The sequence below is a fragment of the Sapajus apella genome, unplaced genomic scaffold, assembly GCF_009761245.1.
Source record: "Sapajus apella isolate SASKATOON/1434 unplaced genomic scaffold, GSC_monkey_1.0 scaffold22, whole genome shotgun sequence".
Lineage (NCBI taxonomy): Eukaryota > Metazoa > Chordata > Mammalia > Primates > Cebidae > Sapajus > Sapajus apella.
In genome coordinates, this window is record NW_022436962.1 from 794,541 (window position 1) to 814,071 (window position 19,531).

General features: G+C 38.4%; 1 protein-coding gene and 1 pseudogene across 2 annotated transcripts in view; both read left to right on the plus strand.

Annotated features, from left to right (window-relative positions):
* Window positions 1-19,531, plus strand: part of CRB1 (crumbs cell polarity complex component 1) — a 214,225-nt gene that overhangs the window by 99,416 nt on the left and 95,278 nt on the right. The window lies entirely within an intron of this gene.
* LOC116558632 lies at window positions 12,459-13,380 on the plus strand (annotated as a pseudogene). The gene has a single exon (XR_004272103.1). The product of XR_004272103.1 is annotated as a 60S ribosomal protein L6 pseudogene (transcript).

The window sequence follows — 19,531 nt, forward strand, 5'->3', positions numbered from 1 at the left end:
TTGAGAATGTATTTATTGCACATTCATTCCTGATAGGTAGTTTTATTAAATGTGGAATTCATGGCTGACAGTTCTTTTCTTATGGAATTTGAAAAATTCTCCACAATTGTCTTCTGCACTCCATGGTTTCAAATGAGAAATCTGCTGTCATTGAAAAGTGGTGTTGGGTGCGGGGTTTGGGGAAAGGAAGGCAGGCTTGGCAGGAGGTCAGGTTTGCGGGATCTTGCTCCCTTTGCCAAAGACCAACAAAGATTTCTTTCCCAACTCCCAACCCAGTCCCCTTTGGAACTGTGTGCTGTTGTTGGCATCCTCTGGCACCTCCTTTCCACTCCTGTCCTTTCCATGCCTGGCGATGGGTCTTTGTGGCTCTGTAGAATGAAGACTTAAATCCAAGGTCATGGCAAAACGTCTGAAGTTCATCGCCAGGACTATGATGGTACAGGAAGGGAATGTGGAAGGTGCAGACAGGACCCTCAACAGAATCGTCACTAAGGATGAGCTCACTTAGGACATTAAGCTTTGGCGGTATTATGAGAAATCATGCGGCTGGTGACACAGGGAAAGCTGTGAAAGGTGCCAGTGGATCGCCATCATGGAAATGGCTCACACAACCAATTTCTCGATGCAAAACAGTTGGGCAAATCTGTGGGGGGGCACCCAGTATGAAATCCTCATCTTTGTACAATCCCATTTCCTATTACTGTTATACAATAAACTCAATCACATGTTTACAAAAAAACAAAGGAAAAGTGGTGTTGCCCTGTAGGTAATACATTACTTCTATCTAGCTGCTTGTAGTATTTTTTCTTTGACTTTTCAGCAGTTTATTTGTAATATGACTTGGTGTCAACTTATTTGGGTTTATCCTATTTGAGATATTCTCACCTTTTATAATCAGTAGATTTATGTCTTTTGGCAAATTTGGGGAATCGTCAGCCAATTTTTCTTTGCATACTCTTTCAGATCCTTTTTTATACACACATATATATATGTATAGAATCAGTAAAGCTTTGTTTAATTCTCTTTGCCCATTCTTCCAGGCTCATCATGTACTGTAGGTGGGACTCTCGTTCAATCTGCGAAAAGTATGAGCCAACCTGGGCTGCCTTCTGTTGCTTCTGTTGCTGACTAGGGGTCAGCAAACACCAGGACTGAGGCACCTCCTTGTGTTATGCTGGAGGTTATAAAAAGCCCTGATGTTTTGCTGTTAGTCCTAAGGTCTCTGACCAGTTCACCTTCCTCTTCTACCTTTCAGAGTTCTATATGGCTGTTATGCTTAGTGGAGAGAACCAGGGGGAGACAAGTCTATGCTCTCTTGTCCAGTCTGGAAGTCCCTGTTTAACATTTGTTAAAAACACTTGTGTTATAGTAGCAGAAAGAAAATTATATTCTTTTTTTTTTTTTTTTTTTTTTTGAGATGGAGTTTCACTCTTGTTACCCAGGCTGGAGTGCAATGGCGCGATCTCGGCTGACCGCAACCTCCACCTCCTGGATTCAGGCAATTCTCCTGCCTCGGCCTCCTGAGTAGCTGGGATTCCAGGAGAAAATTCTATTCTTTAATGGCTTCAGGCAGAAAAGCAAGTGTTAACTTTCTTTTTATTTTCCTGATAGTATCAGGAAGTTCAAAATATCATTTATTTTTATCAAATGATAAACGATGACTATATTTATAACTAATCATTAATAAATAAATTAATATTTCCCTTGCCTTTCTTCCACCCTGAATAGTTGGACATTCAACTTTATTTTTATTTGGTATACATCCATTTTATATTTTTCAGATAGGAAAGACACAGTTTGCTTTTCTACATGCTATGTGTATTTACATTTCTGTTGCTTGTTAGATTAAAATAAAATTTCCATTATGATGAAAAATGTATTTGTGCATAATACATTTGCTGACAGCTCCATTCAAAAGAACCATTGCAATTGTTAAATACAGGTAAAAACTAATCTCTTTTGTATTATAATTAAGAATGTACTTATTACTGTTTACAAGTAGTAGAAGTAATAAGTGAAGGGTAATAAATGCATTCTTTTTTATATCAATATATATTTGCATAACACATTACCTTTTATATTAATATAAATTTGCATTTATATACACAAATACAATATATATTTGCATAAGTACATTATCTTTTATATCAATATATATTTGCATATGTAATGTAATTTTTCTAACTTTTTATAATGTAAAAATCATATATACCAGAGTAGAAAAATAATTAAGAGTCTCAGAATTATACTCAGGGAGATAGAAATGAGAGAGTTTGAGACAATGGAAGATGAGAAATGAAAACAGGAACTCAAGGAGGCAGAGGATCCCAGTGAAAGGAATCAAGCCATCCTGAAGGAGGATTAGCTTTTATTGAAGGTTTGTTCTAGAATTTCCAGCAAGTAAAGCAAGTTACCATGGCCTGAAGAAATCAAGAATCTCACTCAATGAGATAATTAAGAAAAATCTAAAGATCCATTTAAATATTTTAATGACTAGAAGTGAACCATGCCTTTCGAGGCAACGGGGTTACTATTCTCTAATTCTCCAAGATCATTTCAAAAATATTTTGGCAAAATATGCTCATATCTTGTCATAACTATTTGTGACCATAGTTACAACTCTCAAATTAAAATGAGAAATGAGCATCACCATTTATTTTATTTAAATGTCTGTGCATTTACTTAAATCTGCACATCCACATAATTTTAATGGTAAGCAAAATAAATTTATAATTGGAGATGGCCTGTGGTTGAATAACACTTTTCAGTCCATTCCAACATCAGTAAATTATCTTTATTTTGTATGACTACCCTTGACCACTGCTAGAAGGAATGTTGGCTGCTTCTTTCTGTTATGTTTGAGCTTTCCAGTCCAGGGCACTGGGTTCAGTTCTGGGGATAAAGTGATGGGAATACATGGCCTCTTCCCAAGGGAAACGGAAAGAACAGGAGGAAAATGATGCAGAAAGTATAAGACAGTATAATTGGCACAGTGGAGCCATAGAAAGACACCATCAGGCACATCAATACAAGGGAACTTTTATCCTCTTTGTGCCAGATAGAAGTTAGTGCAAATTACCAGCACTCAAACAGCTTGATAAATTCACATTTTAAAACACAAATCAAGGTTACTACTGAAACTTTTAAAAGGATCTCATGACCTGAGTGCTTACCCTTGAACCATCTTGTTCTAACCAGCCAAGTGAAATTGGAAACAATTGATATGTCTTTCATGTGAACATTTCATTTCTGTTTATCAAAGTATACTCATGATAATACCTTTAGTACGTTTCCAAAGCATCTCAGAAGCCAAGTCCAATTTTCATTTCTAACTTTCCCTCACCAACTCCAATTAGCATGTACTCCAACTCAGAGGAACACCCTCCCTGGTCTCTGGAACACTACATTGTTGCCTCTGAGGCTGGGATTTTATTCTGCTTCACCCATCTGCTCTCTGTATGGAAAGAACTGAGGGCAGCAGGGGATCTTATGAAGTCCTGGCTTCAAACCTCAGGCAGAAATAGCTAGTTTTTAACAATAAACACCCCGATGAGAGCCACCTGGCAAAGTGACTGCACACAGGGCTTTCGTTCTCAAGTTCGTTCGCTTCGAACACAATGTTGCTAAAAATGAAGCGTTCACTTTTCCTTAAAAATCAAATCCTGTCACTTTACCTAAACCCAACTAAAATAGCCATAGAGGGCCAAACATCTATCATTCAAAGCTTCATGAAGTCATGAAGGAATGGGACATATGGGACAGTCAGCATCTCCTGCCGAAAAAGAGATTTTCAATAGAATTTTTTCATTTGCTGACTTCACATTTCAGGATCATTGTTCCTAGAGAAGCACTTTTTTTTCTTACTTACAGTTTCAAGTTTGAGAATATAAATCCTAGGAATCTCAAACATATATCTGATGATATGCATATAAAACCGTAACTCTAAAAGATCAAACTTCCCTTCTATCCTCGTTTATTTTATAAACATCTTTTCAACAGATTCATCTGATTCATTTATCTTTGCCTTTACCATGCATGTTAATTTCTAGAAACCAAACTCTTCATAGCGTGTATAACTATTTCTGCTTGTACTCCTTTTGATTTTATTATGTTAGCTGCAATAATTAGGACAGGTATACCATGTCATACATAGATTAATTTTAAAAATCATTTTTATTGATTGCCTACTATCTACAAAGACATTATAGCTAGGAGGAAAATTTAAAGGCTGATATTTGGAAGACCACATACAGAACAAACAGAGACAGATACGTTTGTGAGACCCTTATTACAGAGATAGATAATCATGGCGTCAAGGGTCTTGGCTACTTTCTCAAGTTGGCATTCTTCTGCTGACTTGTAATCACACAAGTAAGGGAAAAGCTCTCAAAGGAATAATCAGCAGACAGGTGCCAATTCTTCAATTTAAGTTCACTAGCCAACATGTATTAGAAAAAAAATTCCTCAAACTAAAGAAAAAAACCAGGAAATTTATCATTAAAGTCTTAAGGTACTGTCCCGGCAACTTGGAAGACCTGAATGATAGATTTTCATACCAGGGTTCTATTTTGATGATTGAAATGTGGACCACACCCATTTAAAAGTGCTTTCAGGAGCGTAGTGTTTCCTGAGAATAGCCAAGTGTTTGTTAGTGAAAAAAGCTGAAGAAAATGTTCAGGGGGAGATTGAGAATATTGAGAGTTGTCCTCACAGTAGACCATCCTGCATGTTCATCATTAAGAAGAACCATATTGTTGACCTGCACCTGACCTAATCAATGATTAATTATAGCTCCTTTCCCAAGTTCTGCTGTAGTTGTTTGTTGAGAGAGTCTGTCTCCTGACATTAACACAGAAGACCCTCAGAAACACCTCTCTCCTCCTGCATCCCCTCCTCAACCACCATGACATGCACATTCACTTGGAACTTCACTTCAGCCGGAGCAACCCAGCCCAAGTTCCCAGGGCAAGGAAAAATATCCAAAACCTCTCCTCTTCCTGAGACCAACCAATCCTCTTCCTTAAGAAATACATGTCCCTTTCTCAAAAAAGGTTTTATTATATTTGCCCTTGGCAAAAAACTATCCTCTTAGTCATTACTTAAGCAACATTTAATTTCCGAAGAAGATATAATCAGAATTGATTGTACTTTCCCTGAAGTACCTCAGGAACAATACCACTATGACTTATAAGTCTGCTTACCTCAGTCACCCACAGAAGTCCCAGCATGCCAGTTCATCATCCCTGATCTCTATCCCAGAATGTTCTGTATATACCATAATTTCATGCAATTTTCCACCCCATTCCGACTTCCCACTATAGGCTGAAGATTTAATAAGTCCAATTACCAATATCCTCAACTTTTTGTCTAAATGTTTCTTTCATTTACTTGCTTAGTTCAAACCATGCTATATTCTCAGGGTACCATTTCTTCTGCAATCTGCTTGATTGGTGGTTGTCTTTTATTCTTCTTCCAAATCTCATGTTTGACTGGTCCCAAAGGTAAGCTAAAGGTCCTCACTTCATTGCTTCATCTAGGAAATTAGTCTTCCTTCTTCATTCAGAATTTTGTATCCAGCAAAACTAAGCCTCTAAGCAAAACTAAACTAAATGATACAGTTTTTTTCAGACAAATAAATGCTGAGAGACTTCACCACTACCAAGCCAGCTTCAAAAACTGCTACAAGACAGCTCTAAATCTTGAAACAGAACTTCAAAATACACCAAAATAGAGCATTCTTAGAAAAAATCTCACAGGACCCATAAACACACGAAAAAAACCACAAGGTATTTATATTTTTGTTGACAGAAAATCAACAAAGAAAGAATGGACTTAAAGTATATGCTAAAACAAATGGACTTAACAGATGTTTACAGAACATTCTACCCAACAACTGCAGAGTATACATTCTATTCATCAGCATTCTCCAAGATAGACCATATGATAGGCCACAAAACAAATCTCGATAAATTTTAAAAAGTAGAAATTACATCAAGTACACTCTCAGACCACAGTGGAATAAAACAAAATCAACTCCAAAATGAATCCTCAAAACCATGGAAATTAAATAACCTGTTCCAGGTGATCATTGGGTCAACAATGAAAAAAAGAAGGAAATTAAAAAATTTCTTGGCCAGGCGCGGTGGCTCAAGCCTGTAATCCCAGCACTTTGGGAGGCCGAGGCAGGTGGATCACGAGGTCAAGAGATCGAGACCAACCTGGTCAACATGGTGAAACCCTGTCTCTACTAAAAATACAAAAAATCAGCTGGGCAGGGTGGCGCGTGCCTGTAATCCCAGCTACTCAGGAGGCCGAGGCAGGAGAATTGCCTGAACCCAGGAGGCGGAAGTTGCGGTGAGCCGAGATCATGCCATTGCACTCCAGCCTGGGTAACAAGAGCGAAACTCCGTCTAAAAAAAAAAAAAATGTTTCTTGAACTGAACGATAAGAGTGACATAAGCTATCAAAACCTCTGGGATACAGAAAAAGCAGTGCTCAGAGGAAAGCTCATAGCATTAAATGCCTACATCAAGAAAATCCAAGTCATGTTAAGTACATGTCTTTGAACTGCACGACTCACTACCTTTTTTGGTTGCAACGTTCTTCCTACCTCATGGTATCTTCTCCCCAGTCACTAATTACATTAATCAATTATGTTAATTCCTTACTTCTGTCATCATTTTGAGAATTTCAACATCCATGTGGACAACCGATACAAACCATTGTCTCTCTGTTATTTGAAATCCTTATTTCCAGTGACCGTGACTGCCACAGCACACTCGCTTCCGCCCACTTCTTTGATCATAACTTAGACTTCGTTATTACCGATAACCTTCCTGAAAACCTCACTTTAAATCATTCTATTTTGTGACCAGAACCTCCATTTATTCCAGTTCATATACTTTAGGGCCTTTTCAATTGAGCCTAGTCTACCGTCTTAACCACCTTTTTTCCAGTCTTTGCCTCACTTGTCTCTGTCTCCGCTAAGGTTCCCAGGTCCAGCACTATAATTATTCTCTTGCGTTTACCCTCAGCTCTCCTGATTCCTTCTCTCTTCATTGTACTTGCCTGACAAAAGTACAATTATGGTTAAATCAATCCTCTGCCTTCTCCACACCTACAACCAAATTGAATGTTGTTGGAGAAAAACTCACAAGCCACACGCTGAACTGATGAGTGTCATTTTAAATTTATGGGGCCAAATCTCATGGGGCCTTTAGCACTAGACAACAATCCTTCTAGAGCTCTACTTCCCAAGATAACCCTTTTTATATCTTCTCTTTCTTCAAACTTCCAACACCTTCTCCCTCACTGTTATGTTACCCTAAGTTGATCATCAAGTCTAATTTCATCAGGGAAAGAATATCTTCCCTCCACCAAAAGTATTGTGAATTCTGAGGTTTGATTTTTATCCTTTTTACAAGCTCATAAGTTATCCTGTTACTGTTTTGTGAATGCTGGCAAAAGGCATAAAACTTTCGTGTCAGAAAAAAAGTGTACAACCAGCAGCATGTGCCTCAGCTTCACATCAATTACTCTTGCACCCAACTCCCATAGGGTTGGGACTACATGGGCCCAGATGAGTTCTGCACTGGCAGATTTTTGTCACAACTGATGAACATTGAGTTGGGGAATTCATCGTTTTTACAACAAACAGTAAGAAGCCTGCTCCTTGTCCCAGAGGGAGACGTTGCTTCATTCCTCGTAGATGCTTGCTGCAAAACCAACCCCAAGAAATGGACAGGTAAAGATCAGTTATGGCCTTGCATGCCTAGCATTCCCAGTAAGAAACTTTCGGGACACACATGAGTTGCCTCTTCCAGCATGCCATCCCATGACCCCATGTGCTCTCGGCTGAACTCAAATTTTTATATGAATATGACACTCCATTAGCCACCCTGCTTAATCTGACTGACAGAGACTGGGATTAAATCTGTTCAATTTGCCTCATACAGCATTTAATTAAGGAAACTATCAAGAGGACTCTAAGCAATAAGATGAAGTCAACCTGCAGCACACATTTCAACTCTACCCCCCAGGGCCCTGGACTCAACCAATTGTACATAAGTCCCAGGGTCACCAGCACATCTTACTTTAGATAAACAGAAAGGAGTCTAAGGCCAGTCAATTATCCCTTGTGACCCAGGCAAGGGAGTTTAGATTGGCCTACTGATCTTTAATGTCATTACCAATAATGAAAGGGGCAATACATGAGCAACCCTAATGCCCAAAGGAGAGACATTCCCCAACATGCAAATATATAATATAAAGGGACACAATCTAGTTTAGAATTTCTTGTTAAAATGGGTCCATGCCGTTGTTACATTGGTTTGGTTAACTCAGTACATTAGAAACAGTAATTGCAGCTCCCATTGCCATTTGTGGCAACATCCAAGCCGCCTGAGTATCAGGAAAAGCATATGAAGATATATTATTAAGATTGAGTCTGGACACAGTGGGCCACAACTGCAATCCTAGTGCTTTGGGAGGCCAAGGCAGGAGGTTCGAGAGCAGGCTGGGCAACACAGTGAGACCCCCATCTCTTAAAAAAAAATTGAAATGAAGTTGTGAGGCCTATCTGTTTGTACACATACAAGGCTGAGGAGGCAGTCAGGTGCTTCCACTCATGGTGTCAGGTATGGCAAACTAGTCGAGGACCAGCCAGGTTTGCAAGAACTTCCGTGTTTTTATAACACCTGGACAAGGATGACACATCCTGCAGTGAGTTTAAATTGTCAGATGCAGCTGCTCCTAGCTTCAGCTAGAACATACAATTGTTTTGCCAGACTGCAGTGCTCAATATAAGGAATAAGAAGCCTAAGTGTCCTTCTCCCCTGAACTTCCTGGGGTTTAAAGTGATCTGTGCTCAGGTGCTAGAATTGTTCTTCCCTGTACACAGCCATGAAACTGGGGTGTCCCAACCCAGTAGCTATAACTTTACCTCTTCTTCAGTCATCTGCTTATACAAGCACCTTTGGTCCAGAGAGGTCAGACATGAATAGAAATAGGTCACCTTAAAAAATATTTACCGAGATTCATTATATTTTCCACTTAGTCCAGTTAGGTCACTATAAGTAAATATACTACTTGGTGAATAGTATATTCACCAAGTAGTCATTGTCTTTATGATGTAGGACATGTTAATTCAATAAAAGAATCCAGGTAGCTGCATCAGAGTTAAATTTGAATTTCTTAGTCTCCCCCTTAGGTGTGGCTGCCCCTCAAAGTGTGCACAAATCGAGCTGGCATGCGGTTGTCACTAGGGGAAGGAAAGACGCTTCAGGTTCATAAATGGTCAAGGCAGAATCATGAATTTTCAAAATAACTTTATATAATGTTTCCACCCTTCCATCTTGATCATTACCCGGGAGTTGGCCAATAGGAGACAAATGTCTTCTGTCCATGGGCATATTTAATGCTCAAACTGCCTTAATAAACTTTTAATAAAATGTATTGGCCAGAAAGAGGCAAAGAAGGTAGATACAGAACAGAGAGAGAGTCAGCAAGGCACCAATGGTAGTCCCAAGAGAGGGTCAGAGATCTGACATAGCCAGTTTTCTAGAAGAGAGCAGGGAAAATGCTCCTTGTAATGTGACCTCCTTTCCTGCAAAACAATCAGGCCCATTTTGGCAGGAGCTTCATGTGGTATGCAGTTTCCAGATTAGAAACACAGTCTTTTGCTTTAGACCATGGTAGTGGGTATGTTTTCTGGTAAGAAGATGGAACCAGGTATTGATGGAATATTCCATTTTATTCTAGTTGTTCTCATTGGGTGTTATAACAATGGCCACCAGAAAACCATACTATCCCCCAGTTGGGAGTGCAAGGAGTGCAGGGTGATGGGGAGATTAGCCTACAGGAGTGGAAGTGGGAAAAGGCTTGGTCCTCACGCTGGGGCTGGTGTCCAAGTGCCAGAGCTGCTTCCTACGCATGTATCTCCTGATATCTGATGAGCGTCAGGGCCCAGAGGACCCCTCTTTTCTTGTCCGCATGCATGTCACTGCGCTCTGCCCTGTCAAAAGGTAGTCATCAGGCAAGAACAGTGCCATATCTGAGTAAGCTAGTAACTTGAGGTCTCATATCAACAAGGTTGTTTCTCCTTAAAGAAGCTGATGCTGTAGAGCAGGGAGAGGGAGGTATCAGGGTCTTAGAGGGAGACAGCAGCTCTACACCAGTAAAGTTTTACAGTCAATTTCAATTCCAATTCAATTTCTCTTGCTTGTGGCTCAAACAAATTCATATTTTTCTTTAACTAGAGTTCTATAGTAATAGAAATGAGGTCATTGTTGACTCCATTTATTTCACCTTTCAATGCTTCTTGATTCAGCAGTCACAGACATGTTGCCTTCTGGCTGGTGTCACAGGGCTTGCTGCCCTAATGTCATAATAATGTTTCTTCCTCCTTCCACCTAGAGGAGAGCTAGAGACAACAAAAGCATCATATAAGCCTGCTGGTTTTAATTCCAAGCTGATTGACAGGCAGGACTTTGGTGGTCCCTTGCTTCCCTCTTTCACCTACCACTTCAGTGGGAGTCCAGGGAACCCATATCATACGTCTGAACCCATCCCAAAAGGCTCTTAACATTTTTCTTCCCAAAAGACATTTCTCTTTCAGGATCTTACCTTTGTTGCCATAACTGTTGGGTCTGAGATTCAATTTTACCCTATTTATAAATGAATGAGTTAGCCTGTTACTGTCTCATGGATGCTGGCAGAAGACACAAAACCATTGGATCAGAGACAAAGGACATTTTTACTCACAGCAGCGCAAGCTGCACGAGCGTCATGTTTGTGTAGGTTTCTCTTGCGTGCAAGTGGTACAGGGGTGATTTGATAGGGCTCAGATGGATGGTGTATATGCAGTGGATTTGCATCACAGAGGAGGAACAATAGCATGATAAATTACCTGTTTTCATAGCAGGCAATAAGCCAATCTGCTTTTTGTCCCAACTTTCAACCTCATGTTTCAAAGTTGCTTGCTGCAAAAACCAACTCTGAGAGATGGCCTGGGTAGAATGGTAAGGATCTTGGATTCTTGGTACACCCAACAAGAATTGCAGTGATGCCCAGTGCCCACGGTAGATTGACACTCTCAATGCCCACCTATTTATCTGTCACTCATTTTCTTGCTGCCTCCCAACTCCTGCCTATGTTTGGACTACTTTTCCATTACACTATTCCCACTATTACGTATGCGTGGCACCCTGTTCATTCTCAATGATTCAGGAACTTTTCTTTAGCAATTATTCTTTGTAGATCTTGCATCATTGATCTTCCATTCTATTCGAAATCATTTTAATTGGCTTGCCTATACCATCTAAAAAAATGCTCCTTAGAATGCATACACCTCATCAAATATCCACTTCTCTATTCCAAACTCCTCCAAAGAGATGTCTATATTTACTCTCTACTTTTTCACTTCCCAGTAACATCTCCAATAAGGCAGCTTTTGCTACTTCAGTGAAAACCTTCCCTGTCAACAATTGCCCTTTGCTAATCTAAAGCTTAATTTTCAGTCCTCATCTGAACTGATCTCATTTTTACAGTTGTTCTCCCTGACTTGCTTGATATAATTTTTTAATTTAACATTTGCCTCCTTTTCTTCTTGTTCACTATCATTTTATTGCTAGCATATCCTCTGTTTTCTAGACTCTAAATGCTGGAGTCCCCTAGGATTCAGTCCTTATGCATATATTTTCACCCCTTGGGAAATCTCATGTAATCTCTTGACTTTAAACTTTAGATAGATGTTTACAACATCTAAATTTTTGTCCCTCGCCCTAGACTCTCTCCTGAACTTCCCTTAAGTTTCATATTTAGATAATTAAAATGATTTTCAAACATAACATATCCCAGGCAAAACTTTTTATTTTTTATCTGCATGAAATTCAAAACAAAAAATTAAGCTAAAGCAAACAAACAAAATAATCACAAAACAAAACAAAAATTCACAAAACAACAGTAATAACAAAAACACTTCTCCATCTCAGTAAGTGGTAACAATATACTCACCCAGTTGATCAGGCCATAAATTCAAAGCCGTATTTGACTTCTCTCTTTCTTTAATGTCCCACATGTGATTCATCCACACATTCTGTTGGCTTCTCCTTTAAGCTGTGTTTCAAGCATGACTATGCTTCCCACATCTACCATGCCTACTCTAGACCAAGCCAGTGTCATGTCTCACCACGCCTACTGCAATAGCCTAACGTTTTGGTGTGCTTCCATCCTTGACTTCCTAAATCAATTCTCCACACAGCTTTGGTGGTAACTTAATATGCTTCAGATCATGTGAGTCTTCCATTCAAACAGTCCAGTGGCTCACATCATGCTCTGAATAAAACTTGTACTCCTTAACATATTCTTACAAGCCCTTGTATGACGTCTCCTTGGTTATCGTCTCCTTCCTGAGTCCTCGCTCTCTTCACTTTAGCCAGGTTGGGGTCTAAAAGTCACTTGGGCTCTTTCCCATCTTGCAAGATGGCGGGTGAAAAAGTTGAGAAGCCGGATACTAAAGAGAAGAAACCTGAAGCCAAGAAGGCTGATGCCGGTAGCAAAGTGAAAAAGGGTAACCCCAAGCTAAAAAGTCCAAGAAGGGGAAGCCCCATTGCAGCCGCAATCCTGTTCTTGTCAGAGGAATTGGCAGGTATTCCTGATCTGCCATGTATTCCAGAAAGGCCATGTACAAGAGGAAGTACTCAGCGGCTAAATCCAAGGTTGAAAAGAAAAAGAAGGAGAAGGTTCTTGCAACTGTTACAAAACGAGTCGGTGGTGACAAAAACGGCGGTACCCGGGTGGTTAAACTTCGCAAAATGCCTAGGTATTATCCTACTGAAGATGTGCCTCGAAAGCTGTTGAGCCACGGCAAAAAACCCTTCAGTCAGCACGTGAGAAAACTGCGAGCCAGCATCACCCCCGGGACCATTCTGATCATCCTCACTGGATGCCACAGGGGCAACAGGGTGGTTTTCCTGAAGCAGCTGGCTAGTGGCTTATTACTTGTGACTGGACCTCTGGTCCTCAATCGAGTTCCTCTGCGAAGAACACACCAGAAATTTGTCATTGCCACCTCAACCAAAATTGATATCAGCAATGTAAAAATCCCAAAACATCTTACTGATGCTTACTTCAAGAAGAAGAAGCTGCGAAAGCCCAGACACCAGGAAGGTGAGATCTTCGACACAGAAAAAGAGAAATACGAGATTACAGAGCAGCGCAAGATTGATCAGAAAGCTGTGGACTCACAAATTTTACCAAAAATCAAAGCTATTCCTCAGCTCCAGGGCTACCTGCGATCTGTGTTTGCCCTGACAAATGGAATTTATCCTCACAAATTGGTATTTTAAATGTCCTGATGATCTAATTAAATAACTGATTACCTTAAAAAAAAAAAAAAAGTCACTTGGTTAGGCCAAACTCATTTCTGCCTTGGGGGCTTCATATTTATTTTTCCCTTTACCTGGAAGACTACAGATTTTTACATGGCGATTCCCCATTTTAAATCTTTATTCAAAGACCACTTTTCCAGAGAGGTTTTTCTAAACCTCCCACAAAAATGTCATCTTTCTCTGCACCCCAACATGTATAAACACATGCTCTACTTCCTTACCCTTATTGATTTCTTCATATTACTTATCACGGTGTGATCTTACACACACACACACACACGCGCGTGCACACACACGCACATGCACGCGCACACACACGCACGTGCACACACGCACACATGCACACGCACACACACACACTTCCATTAATTTTAAAGCTCTCCTCTCTCAGTCCGTACTAGAATTGCCCACCATGAAAGAGACTTTGAGCATCTTGACCACTATAGCTCCAGGACCTAGCACAGCACCTAGCCCATAGCAGGAGGCCCAACCAATATGTCTTGAATATAAAAATGCTGAAATCACTCAACTGAAGCTTGAGTACAGTCTCAGCACTCTTAGTGGCAAGTATTGATCATCAACCCACATGTCAAGTAAAGTTTTGCTTTTAGCAGCTAAAAACTTTAATAACCCTGATGAAGATTCTTTCATTCTCCTAATCCGGATGTAATTAGATGAGCCTCAGAATTCTTGCTCTAATTAGAGTGTATGCCACAGTTTGATAAATTAAGTTTTCCATGCCACTTGACATATCATAATTTGAAAAATGTGTTCTCCTTACTTCAGATTGATCTTCCATTTTCAAAGGTATCTAACACCTTATCTTTAAGTTTCTCAGTTCCATATTCTTCCTATCAAGAATCTAAAGATTTATTTTTTCAAAAATTCAAAAAATTACACAAGCTTACATTTTTATGAGAAAGGCTTTTGTTGAAAATGAAATGCTTTAAAATTTGGTTGAACCCTTTTTGTGATCTTTTTTTAATGGATCATGACAAACCTCTAGGTACTATTATTGGAAATGTGATTCGAATCGTTTCTGTAATAAAGCACTTCGTAGATTAAGGCAAAGTTGGCCTGTCTCTGTATTCTCCTGTGCTCTGTGCTGTAAGTAGAAGGTGATACTGTTGTAACCGTCTGGCACTATCCTTGAGTCAAGTGTATTCTTAGTTAATTGGCTTATGACAAAAGTAATTTTGTCAGTTAGACGTTTCTATAGAGCTGCCCTTGGTGAGTTGGTGTCTTAAGAGAAAGCCACAGGTTTTGTTGACATATAAGTTTTCAGGTTGTTTTTTTCATTTTTACTTCCTGACATCTCCCATAGTGTTTTTAAAAAGAGAAGTGGCAGATAGAATAAGGCTCTGTATGGGTAAACCCTTTTTGGCACATGTGAAACCATCAGTACTTCAAGTGTCAAACAGTTATATAGATACCAGCCAACTGTGTAAGATTTTTCTAATTCAATCAAACAAAGTGTCCTGTTCTCCACAAACAATCTAATTTTTCTTCAGATTGAATTCACAGTTTAGATCAAGATGGGTTTACTCTTACACTTTTCCAGGTGGCTATATTGATATGTTATGATATCTTATGATAATCTGATTTACTCCCATCTTTCTCCATTTTTCCTCTCTTTTATCTTTCTTGTTTGCTCTTACCTGCTCTTTCTCTCAATTAGAATGCTTCTTAATGAATTCGTTATATAAAGGCCTCTCAGATCCAAAACTCTATCAACCCTTTTCAACGAAAAGGAACTAGACCTACTTTTGATGCCTCTAAGATGCAGCTATATAAATTTCAGACTCGTTTTTCACTCCTTTCCTGGCAGTCTGACCCCAATAAGGAAGAGGGTCTGAAAGAAACATTTCATAAATGTCACAGATAATCTACTTCTGAAGCTGTATATGTTTATTGCTTTTTTCAAATAGGTTTCTTCAAAATTACTCCTTTCAAAATAACATTCTACTATCTACTGATAAAACTGTAATGAAGACATGGTTGTTATTTTTTGTGAACATTTAATTGAAGTATCACACACACAAAGTGTACACATAATATATTTATAGCTCAATATATATGTTATAAAGAGAACATGCTCATGTATCTAGCACCCAGAGCAAGATCATGGTTAAATGCATGCTACTTTCTTTTGAAGAAGATAAGATAACTAATGCAAGTGTAGGTAGTGACAGAGGCAAAATTCAGTTCAGTCATCAAAACATTTCCAAATAATTAAAACTGTCTACAAATGAGACAAGCATCCTTGCAAAGAAGAAAGATTCTGTGTGATTGGAATTGTTTGAGGATAGGAAAGATGGAATTCTTGAGTGATTGGTTGGACTGGATGATTTCCTTGGGTCTTTCAACCAAGAATGTATGTAAAATCAAACTCTGAAGATCAGTATTCTAACAGTAGCATCAAGACAATTATAAATGTGCATCATAAAATAATATTTTCTAAAGATCAGCAAGGTGAAACTTAGGAGATCTTTAAAAATCATTTTCAAGCTCATTCAGTAAGTAAATTAAAAGAATGATGGAATGGGCTTTTTGCTATTCATAAGGATACTATCAGTGAAGTCTGGATGAAAGATTATAGTAAGTTTCATAAGATGGAAGATTTATATTTAAGCATGTTCCTTGCACTGGGTAAACTTTGGCAAACCGTGGCATTATTATGTCCCTTTCTGCTGATGCTAACATAATTTTATTTTAGCACAAAGGTGTTACCTAGATAATTACTATAACAAAATTTTTATAACTGTTGCCCCCAAATTCAACAACAGAGTTAAGATTTCATCTTTGTGTGCTTTTTCATGAGAAAGTTTGTTTCTTTCATATTCCTCAATATGTGACCATCGCATTTGTGATTTAAATGTTTTAATTGCTTCCGTGATTTAATATGTAGAAAAAAGAGGCGGATAAAGATAAAAAGGTCTAAATTTTCTACTTAACACCTCAGTTCTATGGAGCCCAAGGTGATTAAATTAAAGACAGCATTCTTTTAGAGTCACCTATGAGACAATATTCCGGAATATCATCAAAAGTTTTGGCAAAGAGAATCGTTTTGGGGGTGGGAGGTTAAACAGATGCTAGGGCTTCAAAATTTATCTATTTATTTGAATGAGTTTTAGCACCATTGACCTGGCCAAACTCCAACACAATTCATTATATTTTGCCTGTATCAGCCGCCCTTGAAATTCTAATAAGGCCCTATATTTCTTGTCTTAACCTACTTTCATAATATTGCCTGAAGCAGCCATCCAGCTGTGGTCACTTAAGAAGAATCTAGATTTATCTTGCAGCTAAGGGTATCCTGTATCTCTGGTTTCCCCACAGAAGCAGGAAGGTCAGTGAATTTGTTTCAGTGAAAAGATTTAACCAGCTTACACAAATAGGTAAGAACATCCAAATAAGATAATCCAATTTCTCAAGCATTTCTCACAGTGCTCTTCCTAGGAAAAATGAGACACAAGCGCCCAGCTGGGCACTTAACTTCAATCATAGTTAAATTTTGTAAAGCCCCCGAAAGGTAAAATGCTACAAGAAATTAAAACACCAGGAAGCCCTATACCAAGATGCTTTCCTGATCATCTGAAGCCTTTTTGCCTTTGAATTCTCCTAGTTGGCTCTGTGTGCTTTGATATATCCTGTCTGAGTGCATCCCCATGCCAAATTACACAAAGCAGCCCAGCAGGACGGACAGGCCCAGGAGCCAGGGCAAGTGTGTCTGGCCCATCTCTCCTTGCTGAACTGTCCTTGTTGGTGAGGATTTTTTTTTAGCACGCAAAGCATGTCCTTAAAAGCAGTAGGAAAAGGGAAGAGATTCCCCAGCTCTTCATATGGTTTTTTTCATGACCCCAATATCTTATCTGACAACCATTCCCATTTGAATTATTACTCTTAGATCCTGAAAAATCATTAAGTAATACCATCTTGGTGAGCATTCATTTAAGCAATACCACTCTAGGGCCTTCAGCCAGCTTCTATTAAAATGGGTCCCTCATCCTGGTTTACTCTCATTCTCCTCCTTTTAATATTTTATCCTGTTCAGGCATTATGCATTGGGAGAATAAGAGAATTTTTCAGTGATTTAAAGGAATATATGTAATAGAAAAAATAAGAGGAGACTAGATTATTACTATACTTGAATCACTCAAATTGTCTGCATAATCCTCACTTCGTATCTCTTACGTAAATTCAAATTATAATAAACATGCTGACATAATCATCAAACATAGAATTCTCCTTTCAGTGGCACAGAATTAGTGATTTTTTTTCTTTAAGTCCTTACAGTGATATCTTACAAAGGTTTCCTCCATGAAGAATTCAGGCATCAATTTAATATATATATGTGTAACTAAATGTGTTTCCTCAATAAACACAACTGCTTTTGTTCTTTGTAGTAACATCTTTCACTATAATATATATAGTTTGGTCAAACCAAGAACCTATATAAAATGATTAAAAGCACAAGAGGTTATACATATGGCCTTCAATTTGACAGATGACAGCATAACTCATTGCAATAGTAATAATGAATATTGTTCCTATCTTAAATTAATATGAAAACTCTCTACACCCACTTAACTAACACGAAAAATTTTAGAAATTTACATGCTGATTGGTGAAGTCAGCTACATACCAAACATTAAGATAGTTGACCTCCTTAAAAATGTTCTGCACTGTTTATTGTGAGGGAGCCAAATAATTTATGGGCTTTAAGGAGTAAACTCTTTCCTTGCATGTGTGTTTGATGCTTTCCAAATGGTCTGTCCTCCTTGAGGCTGGAAGAGGTTTTGCTCACGATGTAATTTTCAAACACATGAGGTGAGGAAGCAAAGTGAAGAGCAATTGTGATGGTGATGGGGATTCAGAATTCTTGGTGCAAAGGGAAATTATTAATATCATCTGTGTCCCTATATTTCATCTGCAAAATATAGACGATAACAGTAATGTAACTTACAGGGTGGTTGTTAATGGAGCAAATGGGTTAATATATTCAAAATGCCTAGAACAGCACCTGGTGCAAAGAAAGCCCAGTGTAAGTATTAGCCATCATTATATAACCTCCTAGATGGGAGGCACTTTGGGCTCATGATTGTATTTCCAATACCTTACACTGCTCCTGGAATAGACTTGATAAACAATGAAATGTGATTGATTAGTGGATGAATGGATAAATAAATTCAGTGAAAAAAAATCTTTTTAATAATATACAGACATTTTAATTTGCTAATTCATCCAGTAATTTATTTATTTATTGGAATAAGAAAGGAAATCTCAGAAAAAGTAATATAATAATTATTCAAAGATAGTAAAACATTTTCCAAAGAAATATCTGGTTTTAAATCAGTCTAAGTATCACATGAATGTGTTTATTCATTATATTCAGCAGAAGCTGCAAAATAGAAAAAATACGCCCAAACTAAAATTGTCATTGAAAAAACAATTAGACACATATGTGTATCTAGATGTCTAATAACAAAAAATTCTGGTAATATATTCAGCAAAGATTAATTGAGAGCAGACTCTGCATCAGGCACTGTTGCATGCCCTGAAAATAAAGAGACAATAATATCTGCCTTTGTATAATTTACAGTCTAGGGAAGGAGAGAGGCAAGAAAGGTACATACATAAAAAACCACTTTCAGGGCACGTTTTGCAGCTCTCCTAACTTCACTGACCTCTCAGGATACAGACCTGCTCCAAATCAACCATTCTATAGGAATTAGCTTAAGGTTCTTCCATAGCAGAAGTAAGGAATTGGTAACTACCCTCAAAAATCATAGATTACAATTATTTGTCCTCTATTTTTGGTGCAGAATTCTGGACCTGTGTTCCAGAGGGCTTGAATGGGCCCAAAGTTACATTCTGAGAATTCTTGGCTATTTTCTCTTACCAGCTTACTCTTCATCTCACACACATCCCTGGCTTGTGAGATCTTTTAGTCAAAACACAAGACGCCTATAATAAAGTTTCCATAGGAACTCAAACTAAAATTGTTGATATTGGGGAAAGCTAAAATAGGAATCATACTAACAACTCTTTTCTCAAGATGTTCTAAGCTTCATCTCTGAATATTCATCTTTGATCAATATTTTCTTGATCAAAACAACTCTGAGATTATCATCAGATAAGTA